The 14,490-nt window shown below is 46.5% G+C and overlaps 1 protein-coding gene across 4 annotated transcripts in view; it reads left to right on the forward strand.

Annotated features, from left to right (window-relative positions):
* The first annotated feature begins 9,640 nt into the window (after positions 1-9,640).
* The window catches only part of Tcp11l1 (t-complex 11 like 1), a 39,817-nt gene continuing 34,967 nt past the window's right edge, over positions 9,641-14,490 (forward strand). For 2 of the 4 annotated variants that reach the window (XM_038331897.1, XM_038331900.1), the window contains exons 1-2: positions 9,641-9,832; positions 11,042-11,245. The gene's annotated coding sequence lies outside the window, so the exon portion shown is untranslated. The remainder of the gene's footprint in view (positions 9,833-11,041; positions 11,246-14,490) is intronic. The other 2 variants (XM_038331899.1, XM_038331898.1) reach the window with 2 other exon arrangements.

Raw genomic sequence — 14,490 nt, forward strand, 5'->3', positions numbered from 1 at the left:
TAATAAAAAGGCAGCTTTAAAAGAGGTGAAAGAAAAGAGGTCATGGCTTAAGTGGGAGAGGAGGTTTGCGGAAGGAGCCTACCTGGTGAGGTCCACATAGTCATCAGAGCAGCTGTAACCTGAGCTGCAATCTTTGTTCTGCACATAACTAAAGCACGACCCTGGCTACCAGAACTAACCGTTCAGGAGAAGACAGGAACATTCAGTTTCTAACTGCTACCATTGCTCATGCCTTTTGTTGTTGTTCTTTTAAGATAGGGTATATAGCCCTGGCTATCCGGGAACTCACTCTGTAGACCAGGCTGGCCTCGAACTCAGAGATCCCATCTGCTTCTGCCTCCCAAGTGCTGGTATTAAAGACTTTCACCACCATGTCTGGCTTGTTCTTCTGGTTTTTTGTTTGTTTGCTTGCTTATTCTGTGTGTATATCTATGTATAATGTGTGTGTGGTACCTACCAAGGTCATAAGAGGGACTCAGATTCCCCGGAACTGCAGTTATATGCAGTTGTGAACTTCCATGTGGTAGCTAGACATCGAACCCATGTCTTCTAGAAGAACAACCAGTGCTCTTAACTGCTGATCCATGGCTCCAGCACCTGGTAGAATCAACATTCTAACAGAATGTTAATTTCATGGAAAACATTCAAATAAAATCACAGCTTAAAGACAGCTGTGATGGCCACTGTAATCCCAATACATCAGAGGCTAAAGCAGGAAGATTGAGTTGCAGGTTAGCCCGAACTACACTGCACGATCTTGTCTGGGGTGGGGATGAGGCAGCTTGCCACAAAGTACTACTACTACTACTACTACTACTACTACTACTACTACTACTACTTCTTCTTCCTCTTCCTCTTCCTCTTCTTCTTCTTCTTCTTCTTCTTCTTCTTTTCTTCTTCTTCTACACAATTTCTTTATTGAATCTTTGGGAATTTCACATCATGTGTCCCCTAATTCTGCTCACCTCCCAGGCCTTCTATATTCTCCCCTTATCCCTTCAGTGCCCCTGAAAAGAAAATACAGAACAAAGACAAAACAAGCAAGCAAAAAGCAAAACTACTTCACTCCTGCATCTTTCTGCCCCTCCAACACCTCTTCACATCCTGGAGGCACTGGGAGCCTCGGTGTAGCACACTTTTGTCCAGTCAGCTTTACTTGTGAAAGTTTATTGCAATTAAGTCTGGTTCAAGGCCCCTCGTTTCTGGTTCACCATCATCACTGGATCCTCACTGAAACTCCTCTCGGATATCCCAAGTCATGGAGATCCTGCATGGAGATCTTTCCAAAGGAGCAGTCCCTTCATGAGCTCCAGCAGGTCCTAGATGGGGTAGATGTCAGAGTAGGCCAACCCCAAGCCTGGCTGTGGGCCTGTGTGATAGTCAGGCTGGTTAGTCCAGGCCACTGGAACACCCCCTCAGCAAGGGGCAGAGCCAACTAGCTCCCCTACACCCATGCCATAGGGTCAGTTCTCCCTCACCTATGGTGAGGGACAGGGGCAGCTATCCCAGGACCAGTGAAGGGCAGGTTGGCTCAGCATGGCCCTCTGATTTCATCTCGCATGGTTCCTGTGTTCCCCTGAGGTGAGAAGGGTCACAGACATCAACACAGACCCCAGCTGATGGAGAGCCACAGATCCAGACTTGGTCCTAGGCAGCAGCTTAGGCTCCAATGACATTCTGACTCTTGAGTGGCAGCACAGCCCCTAGATACCAACAAGGCCACCGATTGCAGCCCTGACCCCGGACTTCCATGTAACCTTTAGTGGCAACATGAGCCTTGGACTTCAACACAGACCCTGACTGTGGTAGAACCATGAACCCAGACATGGTCCTCGACAGCCCAGGTCTGGATATCACCATGGCCCCAGGTGACAGCATAGGCCATCTAGACTGGATGGCAGTGTGGCCCCTGGACTCCAACCTGGTCCCAGGTGGTGACCCAGACCTAGGAATCTGCATGGCACTTGTGGCAACCGGAGCCATGTATGTCAGCACACCCTGGCTGTAGTGCGAAGTGGCAGGCTGCGTCCCGCCACCCGGCCGCCGGCTAACTTTACACCCGAAATAATTACACGGAAACTGTATTCTTTTAAAACACTGCCGGGCCCATAGTTTCAGCCTCTTATTGGTTAATTCTCACATCTTCCTTTAACCCATATTTAGTAATCTGGGTAGCACCACGAGGTGGATCGCTTACCAGGAGAGATCTTAACCTGCGTCCATCTTGGAGAGGAGAAGCATGGAGACTCACTATGGTGACTGCCTGAAGCGTCTCCCCAACTCTACTTCCTTGTTTCCACAATTCTGTTCTGTCTACTCCACCTACCTAATTTTCTGTCTCTTAAAGGGCCAAGGCAGTTTTCTTTATTAATTAACCAATGAAAGAAACATAGACAGATAACTCTCCTCCATCATTTCCCCTTTTTCTGTTTAAACAAAAAAGAAAGGCTTCAACTTTAACATAGCAAAATTACATGTAACAAAACAGTTATCAAGCAAGAATTACAGTTACAATATTTAGATCTATTTTATCTTTTATCATAACTAAGGAAAACCATTCTTCAACTCCATCAAAGACTCCAGAAGGATATAAGACTACCTAAGTAAACAAGAAGTAAGTAACTTTCAAACTCTAGAAATGACAGAGACAACTCGCTGCCTGGACAGTCACCCAAAGTTCCTCTGTACCGGTGGGGTATCCATCTTCAGCCTACAGGCCCATAGTATCCAGAGACATTCTATGAAGCAGGAAATTCCAAAGACAGTTCAGTCACTTTCTGCTGTGTCCTGCAGAACGTCTCGCAGACTCTTTAATGAATCAGGAACCCCAAAAGACCATCTTACCTTTAGGCAAGTTCAGCAGTCCTCTTTCTGTGGGTTCCTTGTGTCCAGTTTATGCAACAGTCCAGCCAAGAGCAGTTTCTTGCCCAAATGGCTAACAAACTCCATAAGTAGCCTCTTCGATGCCCATCTTCCTCTCGAAGTAGATTGGTGCTGCCAGGAGCAGACGTGTCTCATTGTCATGAAAAACCCTAAGTTATTAAAACATTAAATGCCATATTCTGCAGTCTTTGAAAGATATGAAGAATGTCTATCTAACTGAAATATATCTCTACATATCTAGAAAATCTAATAACATGACTACAAGCTTAACTATTATCAATGATTATCCATTAACAACCTATATTTCCTAATTATACATTACAGTTTTTAAAATGAACTACAATCACAATAGCTTAATCAAGATCAGAAATACATATACATATAACAAAATTGACCTTAAAATCTATACCAATGCAAATTCATATCTATATCATCTCCCCCTTTAAATGTAAAAGAACATTTATAAGCAATATTTGGGAAAATGGGCGCAGTGTTTTCTCTCCAAACTGCTTCCTGCTGAATGGGGGCGCTGTTATTTAGGTCTTTCATGGTGTGACCTGTCTGCTAGGTTCCTCTCAGTTGGCAGATGAGTGAAGTAATTTTTTGAAGATGTTCATAGCAACCTTTCAGGAGGGCGTGGTCTATCATACCATATTGGGATAGAAGCAATCCACAGAGTCTCGTCCTCTGTGAAAACAAAAGAAGAAACTCTTTTCCAAAGCATCATGTTCTTAGATCCAAATCCTGAAGTCATACCGTTAAGATGTCCATTCTGGTCTAGACTGGCAGCCCATATAATGAAATGTCTCTCTGTATTTAGCTCCTTTACAGTCAAAAATTTCAAAGAAAACACAATAAAATACATCATCCAGACTCTCTGTGAATTTTCCATTTTTACGTGGCTTATTTTTACTCTATCACTTACTTTATTCTGTCTCTTTAAAGGCTTTACTTTTTTTTTTAAGGCATTAACTTTATTTTCTATATTTTTTCTTCTCTTTGCTCTCAAGCCTTCGTACATTTATCCAACATTGTGACCCATTTAAAGGCCTTCTATGTCTGAATCTTTCCTATTGTGAATCTGTAATTTTTTTTACTATCCAGGAGCACTTCTTAAAAGGTTAAGCACTTCTTAAAACTTAAGTTGCGCCAGGTAGAGGTAATACGGTACTGCCTGTTTACAGCCAAGTCTAAACCTTAACTGCGCTGTTATTATGGTAATTACGATAGACCTGTCTGAGGTCAGCACAGTTTAGCATGGCGGAGCAGAGCCAGAGCTGCTACTGCCTCAGTCATGGCGGCAGAGCACCAGGAAGCCGCGTTTTAAAATGACTCAGCTTTTTCTCTGCCGCTATTGCCAAAACAGGAAATCTCTCTACGGCACATCCAGGCAAACAGCAAAAAGCTGTGTTAAACTCTCTCTCTCCTTTATTTAAAGCCCTCTCAGGTTTTTAAGTGGATTTAGTCACCACGTTGGAGCGCCAATCTGTAGTGCGAAGTGGCGGGCTGCGTCCCGCCACCCGGCCGCCGGCTAACTTTACACCCGAAATAATTACACGGAAACTGTATTCTTTTAAAATACTGCCGGGCCCATAGTTTCAGCCTCTTATTGGTTAATTCTCACATCTTCCTTTAACCCATATTTAGTAATCTGGGTAGCACCACGAGGTGGATCGCTTACCAGGAGAGATCTTAACCTGCGTCCATCTTGGAGAGGAGAAGCATGGAGACTCACTATGGTGACTGCCTGAAGCGTCTCCCCAACTCTACTTCCTTGTTTCCACAATTCTGTTCTGTCTACTCCACCTACCTAATTTTCTGTCTCTTAAAGGGCCAAGGCAGTTTTCTTTATTAATTAACCAATGAAAGAAACATAGACAGATAACTCTCCTCCATCACCTGGCTGAAGCCTGAGTCTGGATGTCACCAGGTGGTAGTGCAGGCCACCCAGATCAGCATGGCACCAACATGGCCCCAGGTGGCAGCCCAGACCCCAGGAAGCCATATAGCCTTCATGGCAACAGGAGCCACGGACATCAACATAGACCCTGGCTGCAGTAAGGCCACGTACCTCAAACTTAATAAGAATTTAAAAAATATTGCATTTCCTTATGCATGTGTGTGTGTGCATGCACTCAAGTGTTCATGTCAAGATCAGTACAACTTGGAAGAGGAGTTTTCTTCCACCATGTGAGCCTGGGATCAGATTCTGCAGCATTTCACCTTTACCGTTGAACCAGCTGGTCCAAGAATAGGCTATTTGGGGGCTGGTGAGATGTCTTAGTAGTTAAGAGCACCGACTGTGCTTCCAGAGGTCTTGAGTTCAATTCCCAGCAACCAGCTGGTGGTTCACAACCATCTCAAGTGGGATCTGGCGCCAAATTCTGGCATAAAGTCGTACATGCAGATGTAGCACTAATATACATAAAATAAATCTTTAATAAGGAAAGGATATTTTAAGGGATAGTCACACTGAACCCCGAGTTTGTGTTTGTGTTAATTAAATAAAGTCAAGTCTCTCTGATCTAGCAGGTTTTCACCCCCACACTTGATTTCCAAGTCTTTGTTGGTAATTGAACGACAGCGACTTGGTTTTAACCTACACATCAAGACTGAGGAAGAGCCGGACGGCAGGACTGAAAGGCCCTGCAGGCCGTGGCCTGGGTGGCTGGCAGGGTGTTGACTGCGGGCTCAAGGGGCCACAGATGATAATTAAAATATCAGTAGATTCATGTGCAGCCACTAAACCTACAGAAAAGCATCAGTAAATCATCATTTTCTAAAGACATCATAAACTTTAAGCCCTAGGTCCAGTGCTACTCTTGGGGAACTTTGCTGGCTTTGACCATCCTTACTGTCAGCTCAGTGATCTCTCAATTCATTCAGCCATGAAGCCTTCTACAGGGCCTATCCCCATGTGTGTGCTCAATGCTTAGGTGACTGTGAGCTTGGCCTCTACCTGGCAGAGACCGAGGCCAAGTGCCTCATCCAAAGGCAGCCTCCTGTAGAGACAGGAGACAGGCTTTATGCAAAAGTCATCCTGACTGGCCAAATTCTACCCAGGCTAATCTAAGTCACAGGGAGCAGCACCAAGCCAGAAACAAGGAGTAGGTAGAGAGATCCTGTATGTTGCAGGGAGCTCACTGCAGCAACTAACCCGCAGGACAGCTGGTCCCTTTCTCCTTCCAGACCGCAGCCTGGCATGGAACTCCCTTTATCTCAAGGTTAGTTTGAGTTTCCAGTTCTTACTGCCAAAGATCAGACTGGCACATGTGTGAATATTTATAATACTTAAAGGAACATTTTTCAGTATTAAGAGGTTAACAGATGAATCATCCCAAATTAGAATGGAATGGTTTGGGTATTGTCTTATCCTTTCCAAGGGACACTTTGTTGGAGAAACTTTCTTCAAGGAAGGCAGATGTCTCGGGCTGGAGAGATGGCTCAGTGGTTAAGAGCACTGACTGCTCTTCCAGAGGACCCGGGTTCAATTCCCAGCACCCACATGGCAGCTCACAACAGTCTGAAGATCCAGTTGCAGGGGATCTGACACCTTCACACCAATGCACATAAAAATAAAGTTAAATAAACCATAAAAAATAAAAATAAATAAAAAGAGAAAAAAGGAAGGCAGATGTCTCTCAGGGTATGTCTGCGTTCCCCTGGCTGCACGGTGGAATCACCTGGGAAATGTTTCATTCTTCTTGCTGGTATCACCCGTATGGTTTTCAGATGACACAGTTTTAGAATTTCTGCTCCTGTTGGTCGACATGCTTTTAATCTCAGCTCTTGGGAGGCAGAGGCAAGTGGATCTCTGTGAATTTAAGACTAGCCTGGTCTACATAGGGGGTCCCAGGCCAGCCAACAGCTACATAGCGAGTCTCTCAAAAACAAACAAACAAACAAACAAACAAACAAAAGCAATGACATCATGAAATTTTCAGGCTGGATGGAATTTGGATGGAACTAAAAACCATCCTGAGTGAGGTAACCCAGACCCAGAAAGACACAGTATATACTCAGTCATACGTGGATAGTAGATATAAAGCAACGGACAACCAGACTATAATCCACAGCTCCAGAGAAGCTAGAGCCTTCTTCCAGTAACTGATGGAGCAGATGCAGAGATCCACAACCAAGCACCAGGCCAAGCTCTAGAAATCCTGTCAAAGAGAGGGAGGAGGGAATACATGAACGAGGGAGATCAGGATCACGATCTCCAGAGACAGCTGAACCAAGCTCATGGAAACGCAAGAGCTAGCTTGTTAGAACCCATTCCCTATGAGGGGATGCCATGCTCAGACTTGATGCAGAGGGGAGGGGCATGGTCCTATTCCATCTTAATGTTGACTCCCCATAGGAGCCCTTACCTGTCAGGAGGAGTTGCTAGGGGATGGGATGGGTAAGGGGCGGGAGGTGGGGTAGGAGAGAGAACTTTGGTTGGAATGTAAAATTAAATTAAAAAAATACATTTAAAAAAACAAATCTCATCAACTAGGTATGGGCACATTAGTCTAAATTCAGATAGGAGAGCTTGTTGCAGGATGTTTGAGCAAACTGTAAAGATGTGTCGCTGTTTTACCTTGCCTACCTAAGGCACCTGATTGGTTTAATAAAGAGATGAATGGCCAATAGCTAGACAGGAGAGGTTAGGCAGGTCTTCCAAACAGAGAGAGGAACTCGGGATTATTCTAGGTGCTCGAGAGAGATGCCAGCGAGACAAGAAGGGAGTCAGACATACAGAACAGAGGAAAGGTAAAAAGTCACATGGCAGAATGTTGATTAATAGAAACAGGTTAAGTTACAAGAGCTAGTTGGAAACAAGCCTAAGTTAAAGGCTAAGTTTTCATAATTAACAAGTCTCCATGTCCTTATGTGGGGAGGGCTGGAGGTCCCAAAAGAAAGTCCTATCAAGAAAGACCTATTACAAGAACTGAATGTTCAATTAGTTAACTATCTTTCTTTAGCTGTATTCTCCTAAAGCGAATCATCTGAGAACTGTGGTATTTTTAATAGGTATGGGCACACTGTGTGTGAGCACACCAGCTATGGCTCACATGGAGGTCAGGAGACAGAACTATGGTATTTTTAATCGGTGTGGGCACACTGTGTGTGAGCACACCAGCCCGGCTCACGTGGAGGTCAGGTGACAACGCTGTGGAGTCAATTCTCTTTCCACCTTGATGTGGGTTCTGGGAGTCAACTCTGACCGCCAGGCTTGCTTGTCAAATGCTTGCTGAGCCATCTCTCCCTCAGCATCGCAGGACTGCTTATTTATGTATTTATAGTTAGTGTGCGTGTGAGCCCATTCTCAAGGGTCGAAGCCCATAAATGGATTTCAGGGGACAACGTCCAGACCTCTGCTGTGTCCTTCCATGTGGGTCCCAGAAATCATGATGGAAAAAAAAAGCAACAGGCTTGGTGTCAGGCCACTTTACCCACTGAGCCATCTCACCAGCGCTGTTTTTAAAGATTTTTATTTATGTGTGCTTTTGTGTGTGCGCAAGCGCATGCATGCTCCTACGCTGAGATGAAAACGCATGGGATCTCCTGGAGCTGGAGTTACATTACATGCAGCTGTGAGCCACACATCATGTACACCGAGCTCTGGCCCTCTGGAAGAGCAGCGAGCCCATCTGTTATAACAGAAAAACAATGTGCCTCCTGGTAAACAGTTTGAGAGCGCTATACTGCACTATACCAGGCTTAAATATTTTAGTAATAATTACATGGGCTTTAATGGAGTTTGAAAGCATTAATCCCATTTGTCCTAGTTTTATTTAAATAAACCCACATTTTATAGGCTACAGGTAGAGGACTTACAGCTCTGCTTTAAGAAATGCATAATGTATGAGCTGTTATAAAGCATTAAAAACAGTTAAGTCACATGTCTTTTATTATTTAAGATCGAGGCCGATAATAAAGTATTTGTTAGTGTAGTTAGTCTGGTATTTTAGCGCCGCAGGGTTGAAGGTGTGTGGGAGGTAGTTTTCTTGGTGCAGCAATGATCAGGACGGGGCCCCCACTTCATAGACCTAAGGAGATGAACTCCAAGCGGGCTTGTCCTGACGTGCTGTTTAGAGGAAATGATCTTCCTTTTAGGAACACAACTGCTCTCTGAGCGCTCATCTAGTTTATGAACAGACCCAGCGGAGCTAGGGAACCGCGGTGCCTACCTCCTCATCCCACCCCCACTTTCATCGCTTTAGCTGAAGCCTCGGTCACCTACACACACGGAAGGGTCCACTCGGCTCGGAATCCAAACTGCGTCTGTGTCATTGACACGCAATTAAGTATGCGGGCGAGGGTGGTGATGCCAACAAGAGGGCAATGAGTGAAGTTGGAGTAGATGATAAAAAAAACTCAACTTTCAAAGTCCTGGCAAGGAAGGTGGCTTCTCTGGCGCCTTTACCTTTCGCTTCCCTCGACTAACTGCGCGCCCCCCGCTCCACTTTTCACCCGCTCCTCAGGCGGCGTGCCTCAGCTTTTCAGTACGGCAACATGGCGCCTCCCTGTGCAGCGTGAGCGACTTCGAGCCGCCCGTCCTCGCGACCCTCAGCCCGCGCCAGGCCCCGCTTCACACCCCGCGCTGGTTCATTACCACACAAAAACACGGTGCGGCTCAGCTCCGAGCCGCCGAGAGTCCCTTCGTGACAGAGGCAGAGCTGCCGTACAGGAACATGGCGGCGCCCTACGCTGGGCAGGCGCATCCCGGCTCACACCCGCCTCCCGTGCTCAGCCCGGCTCTGAGGACCGGTCACCGCGGCGGCTGCCCCCCACAGCGGGGCTGAGAGGACGGCCGGCAGCCCCGACGAGCCAGGCAGTCCGGACCGGAGGGGTCGCGGCCCAGGCGCCCAGCCCGCCGCGCGTCGCTCCCGCCCCTTCGCGGCGCCGGCCCGCGGGATTCGCAGCGGGAGCGACCGCAGGGAGATCGCCGACGCCGCGGCAGGTGAGCGAGGCGGCCACGGGGGCCAGCGGGCCAGCCCGGGTGGCGCGGGGCGGAAGCACCGGCGTTTCTTGGCCTCTCCCGGCCGGTCGGGTCCCGGGGATGCCGGATGGAGACGAGGAGGAGACAGGGGCGGGTGGAGGCCCACCCTCCGGGCCGTCCTCCCGCCGCGCCTCTGCTGCTCCCTCGCCCGCCTAAACAGCTGTTTACAACGGAATGTGGACGCGGTTTCCGCGCCTGTGGCCAGAGATCTTTCTTTCCCTGAGAGATCCTTTCTGAAGGATTCTTTTGTGTTCAGCTTGGGCCCGCGTGCACCTCCGACAGATGCGTGTCCCCGTGCCAGGATCCTCCTCTCCTCAGTTTCCTGGTTAGGTACCGGGAGGATTTTACGATGGTTGAGCGAATGAATGGGAGCAGTTAAGTAGCCCCGGGATGCTACAGCTCTTTAGCTAGAGTTGCCTGTCCTGAAAGGGTGGTTGTGTGCCAGCCTGTGGTCGCTGTGTATGTAGTTTTAGCGTTAAATGAGGAGGTACGCAACTCCGTAGAAAGCTGAAGTCGCACTCTAAAGAGCCAGAATCGGATCTCAGAAGTGACGGAGAATAGGATATTTTATGAAAAATTGATCACTTTTACTAAAGATATTGTAAGTTGCAAACCACAGGTCCAGTGTTACCCTAAACACCTTGGGCAACCTCTCCCAAATACAGCGACATCACAACAATGACACGGGGATTTGTGTCTATCAACAGATGGGTATCTGCCGGGGTTGGGGGTGGTGCAGATATAGGAACAGTCTTTGTGGAGAATATGGTTGGTCTTGGCTCTTGATCTAGGCGAAGGGTTTCGTTTTGTTTTTTAAGTACCAATTAGCACTTTCCCCATCTGACTCCCAACCTCTCTTTTCCATCTTCCCTACCTGTCCCGTTTCCATTTCAGTTGCCATGGCTTCTGCCAGAGGAATGAAATACCCCACTTTCTATCCCCCCCACCCCCCAACTTTATAACGGGGTGAAATTCTACTCCTTTCAAAGACAGGTCACGTGTCATCTTTTCTGGGAAGGCTTTCTCAGCTCCCTCCTGCTATTCAGAATAGCAAAGTCATGCTACTGTGTTTTCTTGTAGCTCCCTGCAAACATGTCTGTCTCTCTCTGGCTAGATTGTTTTCATCTTTCTATTCCTCTTTAAATAACCGTATTTTGGCTTGAATTTAAGGCAGGGATGGATGCCAGCGGTCTAGCCATCAGCCCTGCGGGACGTGGGAGAAAAGTGTAAACACAGGGCTGAAGGGCGTGCCTTGGGAGGAGACAGAACCTGCGCGGTCTTGGGGGGTAGCCTGCTGAGTTCAAACGAGTCTTGCTTTTCTCCTTTCTGCACCCACTCTTCATCGTCTGGGCAGCTCCTCCGCATGTGAAGAGGGTAAGTTAGGTGTGTTTTTGTTTCTTATGAAATCTGTAGGTGATGTTGTACATTGGGTCTGTTGCACTTCCAAACTCTAGTAGGATTTAGGACCGTGAAGAGATGAGTTTTGGAAGGAAAGATCAGGCAGATGTGGTGGTACATGCCTTTGTCCCAGAACTCAGGAGTAAGGCCAGATGTGGTGGCACATGCCTTTATCCCAGAACTCAGGAGTAAGGCCAGATGTGGTGGCACACGCCTTTATCCCAGAACTCAGGAGTAAGGCCAGATGTGGTGGCACACGCCTTTATCCCAGAATTTAGGAATAAGGGCAGGTGGAGCTATCTGAGTTCAGGACCAACCTAGTTAACTTAGTAACTTTCTATGTGGCTAAGACCCTTTCTCCAAAGGTGAGGGGGCCATGGATTAGAAGGTGAAATGCCACTAGACATGGTGGCAGCCCTTAATCCCAGCCATTGAGAGGCAAAGGCAGGCAGATCTCTGTGAGGTGACAGCCTGTTCTCTCTATAGAGTTGCAGGCCAGCCAGGCTTGTGAGACCCTGCCTCCAAAAATCCATAAATGAATCAACAAAAAGATAACAAAAGCTACTTCGGCACTTTTGGCTCACAGCCCAGGGCTATCGTCTGCCATTTAGCGGAAGTCCTTGCAGCTGAAGTGTGAGTCACATTACATTCTCTGTTGTAACACTGAGGGCTGGCTTTTTGGGGTTTCTGTCCCACCCGATACCCCACAGCTGGCAAGCTCCAAAGAAAATCACGCAGAGATCTCCCCATCTCAGTTAGCATAATTGATCTCTCACAGCATTCCTGTGAGCCAGCCTGATCTAGACAGTTCTCACAGAGGGTCCTGTTGGGAAAATTATTTAAAGTGTGCGTCTTTTGTTTATACTGCATTTGTTTAACTCTGTGAAGCTGTGATTCTTTGCCTTTCTAAAACACCTGCTGGTCCTAATAAAGAGCTGAATGGCCAATAGTGAGGCAGGAGCAAGGATAGTCAGGGTTAGCAGGCAGAGAGTATAAATAGGAGCTATGGGAGGCCAAGGAGAGGACACCAGGGGTCAGCCACCCAGCTACACAGCAAGCCACAGAGAAAGAAGTAAAGTAAGGAATACAGAGATAGAGAAAGAGGCAAAAGGTAGTGTGATAATCTAAAACAAGCTGGCCAGAAACAAGTTAAACTGAGGCTGGGCATTCCTAAGAATAAACCTCCATGTGTGTTTTATTTGGAACCAGGTGGCGGGCCCCCTAAAAAGCCAAAAGAGTAAAACATTAGCCAGGCAGTGGAGGAGCACACCTTTAATCCAAGCACTCGGGAGGCAGAGACAGGTGGATCTCTGTCTCTGTGAGTTCGAGGCCAGTCTGGTCTACAAGAGCTAGTTCCAGGAGAGGCTACAAAGCCATAGAGAAACCCTGCCTCGAAAAAACACAAAAACAAAAAGTAAAACATCATTCCCAACAGCGTCCTTTGTAGCAGGAATTCTCTCTGGTGTTAATAATAAAAACTCAGAGTCAGCTATCGGGGTGAAAACTGAAGGATCAGAGAAGCAGAGCAGCCAGTCACTGGAGAGTTTTTACCACTACCAATGCTCAGACCCAAGGGGCAGTCCTGTTCTCAAACTATCTCCTCAGACTGCAACCTCAAATTGACTGCTTCCTCAGACTGATTCAGACTGACTGCACTGAGCTCCTGTCTCTCCCACCTTATAGTCCTCTCTCCACCCAGCCATATCACTCCTGTCTCCACCTCCTTAATGCTGGAATTAAAAAGTGTGAAATCCAGGGGGCTAGAGAGGTGACTCAGAGGTTAAGAGCACTGACTGTTCTTCCAGAGGTCCTGAGTTCAATTCCCAGCAACCACATGGTGGCTCACAACCATCTGTAATGAGATCTGGTGCCCTCTACTGGCCTAGAGGATATATGTAGGCAGAATACTATATACATAATAAATAAATCTTTAAAAAAAAAGTGTGGAATCCCAAGTGCTGGGATCACCCTTGTGTGAGCTCTGTTTCTTTTTAGACTGGATCAATTTCTTGTAGCCCAGGATGGACTTGAACTAACAGAGATCCATCTGCTTCTGTCTCTTGAGTCCTGGGATTTAAGGTGTATGCCACTACTGCTTGGCCTCTGTGGCTAGCTAGTGTGGCTAGCTTTGCACTCTGATCTTCAGGCAAGCTTTATTTGTTAGATCATAAACAAAATACCACCACAGTCCTTTCCAAGGTGAAGAAGCTACACATCACCATGTTGACAATTGAGACTGGCCATCACAACAGGCCCGAAAATTTCAATTCCAATAACTTTATTCTATGTAATAGAAATCTCTTGAGATTTTAGATAATTAAACCAAGTGATTCTTCTCTAATTGCAGAAGAAAAATAGGCCAAAATCTCCTTAAAACAGCCGACATTTCTTTAGATTCTCGATTACCTTCCAATTGTGTTATTTGACTGAATTAGTTTTTATGACAATAGTTTGTCATTTTCTGGATATAATTATTTTCAGTGTTGTAAATGTAGAAGCATTGTCTTTCTTAACTAGAAATGTCCTAAGAATAGAGAAGGGTAGGGAGGACTTAAGAAAATTTAATGTAATTAAAAGGTTCCTTTATGGAGCTGGAGAGATGGTTCAGCTGTCAAGAACACTGGCTGCTTTCACAGATGACGCACGATCAGTTCCCAACACACATATTAGGTAGCTCACAACCACGTTAACTCCTATTCCAAGGGAGTGCCCTCTTCTGGTTCCTGTGAGCGCTACACACACATAGTCCACATATGTGCAGGCAAACCCTCATACACATAAAACAAAAATAAACAAATCTTGGGCTGGAGAACTGGCCCAGCAGTTATGAGCCCTGACTGCTCTTCCACATGTTGAAGGTTTGATTCTCAGCACCCACCTGTTGTCTATTTTTTTTTTTTTTTTTGGTTTGGTTTGATTGGTTGGTTAGTTGGGGTTTTTTTTTTTGTTGTTGTTGTTGTTTTTGTTTTGGTTTTTCAAGGCAGAGTTTCTCAGTGTAACAGTTCTAGCTGTCCTGGAACTAGCTCTTGTAGACCAGGCTGGTCTCGAACTCACAGAGATCCGCCTGCATCTGGCTCCCAAGTGCTGGGATCAAAGGTGTGTGCCACCACCACCCGACCCCCACCTGTTGTCTTACAACCATCTGTAACTCTAGTTTTAGGGGTCTGTTACCTTCTGACCAACTCAGACATCAGCTACACATGCAATGCACAGGCACACAT

This window comes from Arvicola amphibius, chromosome 5 (assembly GCF_903992535.2).
Source record: "Arvicola amphibius chromosome 5, mArvAmp1.2, whole genome shotgun sequence".
In the NCBI taxonomy this organism is placed as follows: Eukaryota; Metazoa; Chordata; class Mammalia; order Rodentia; family Cricetidae; genus Arvicola; species Arvicola amphibius.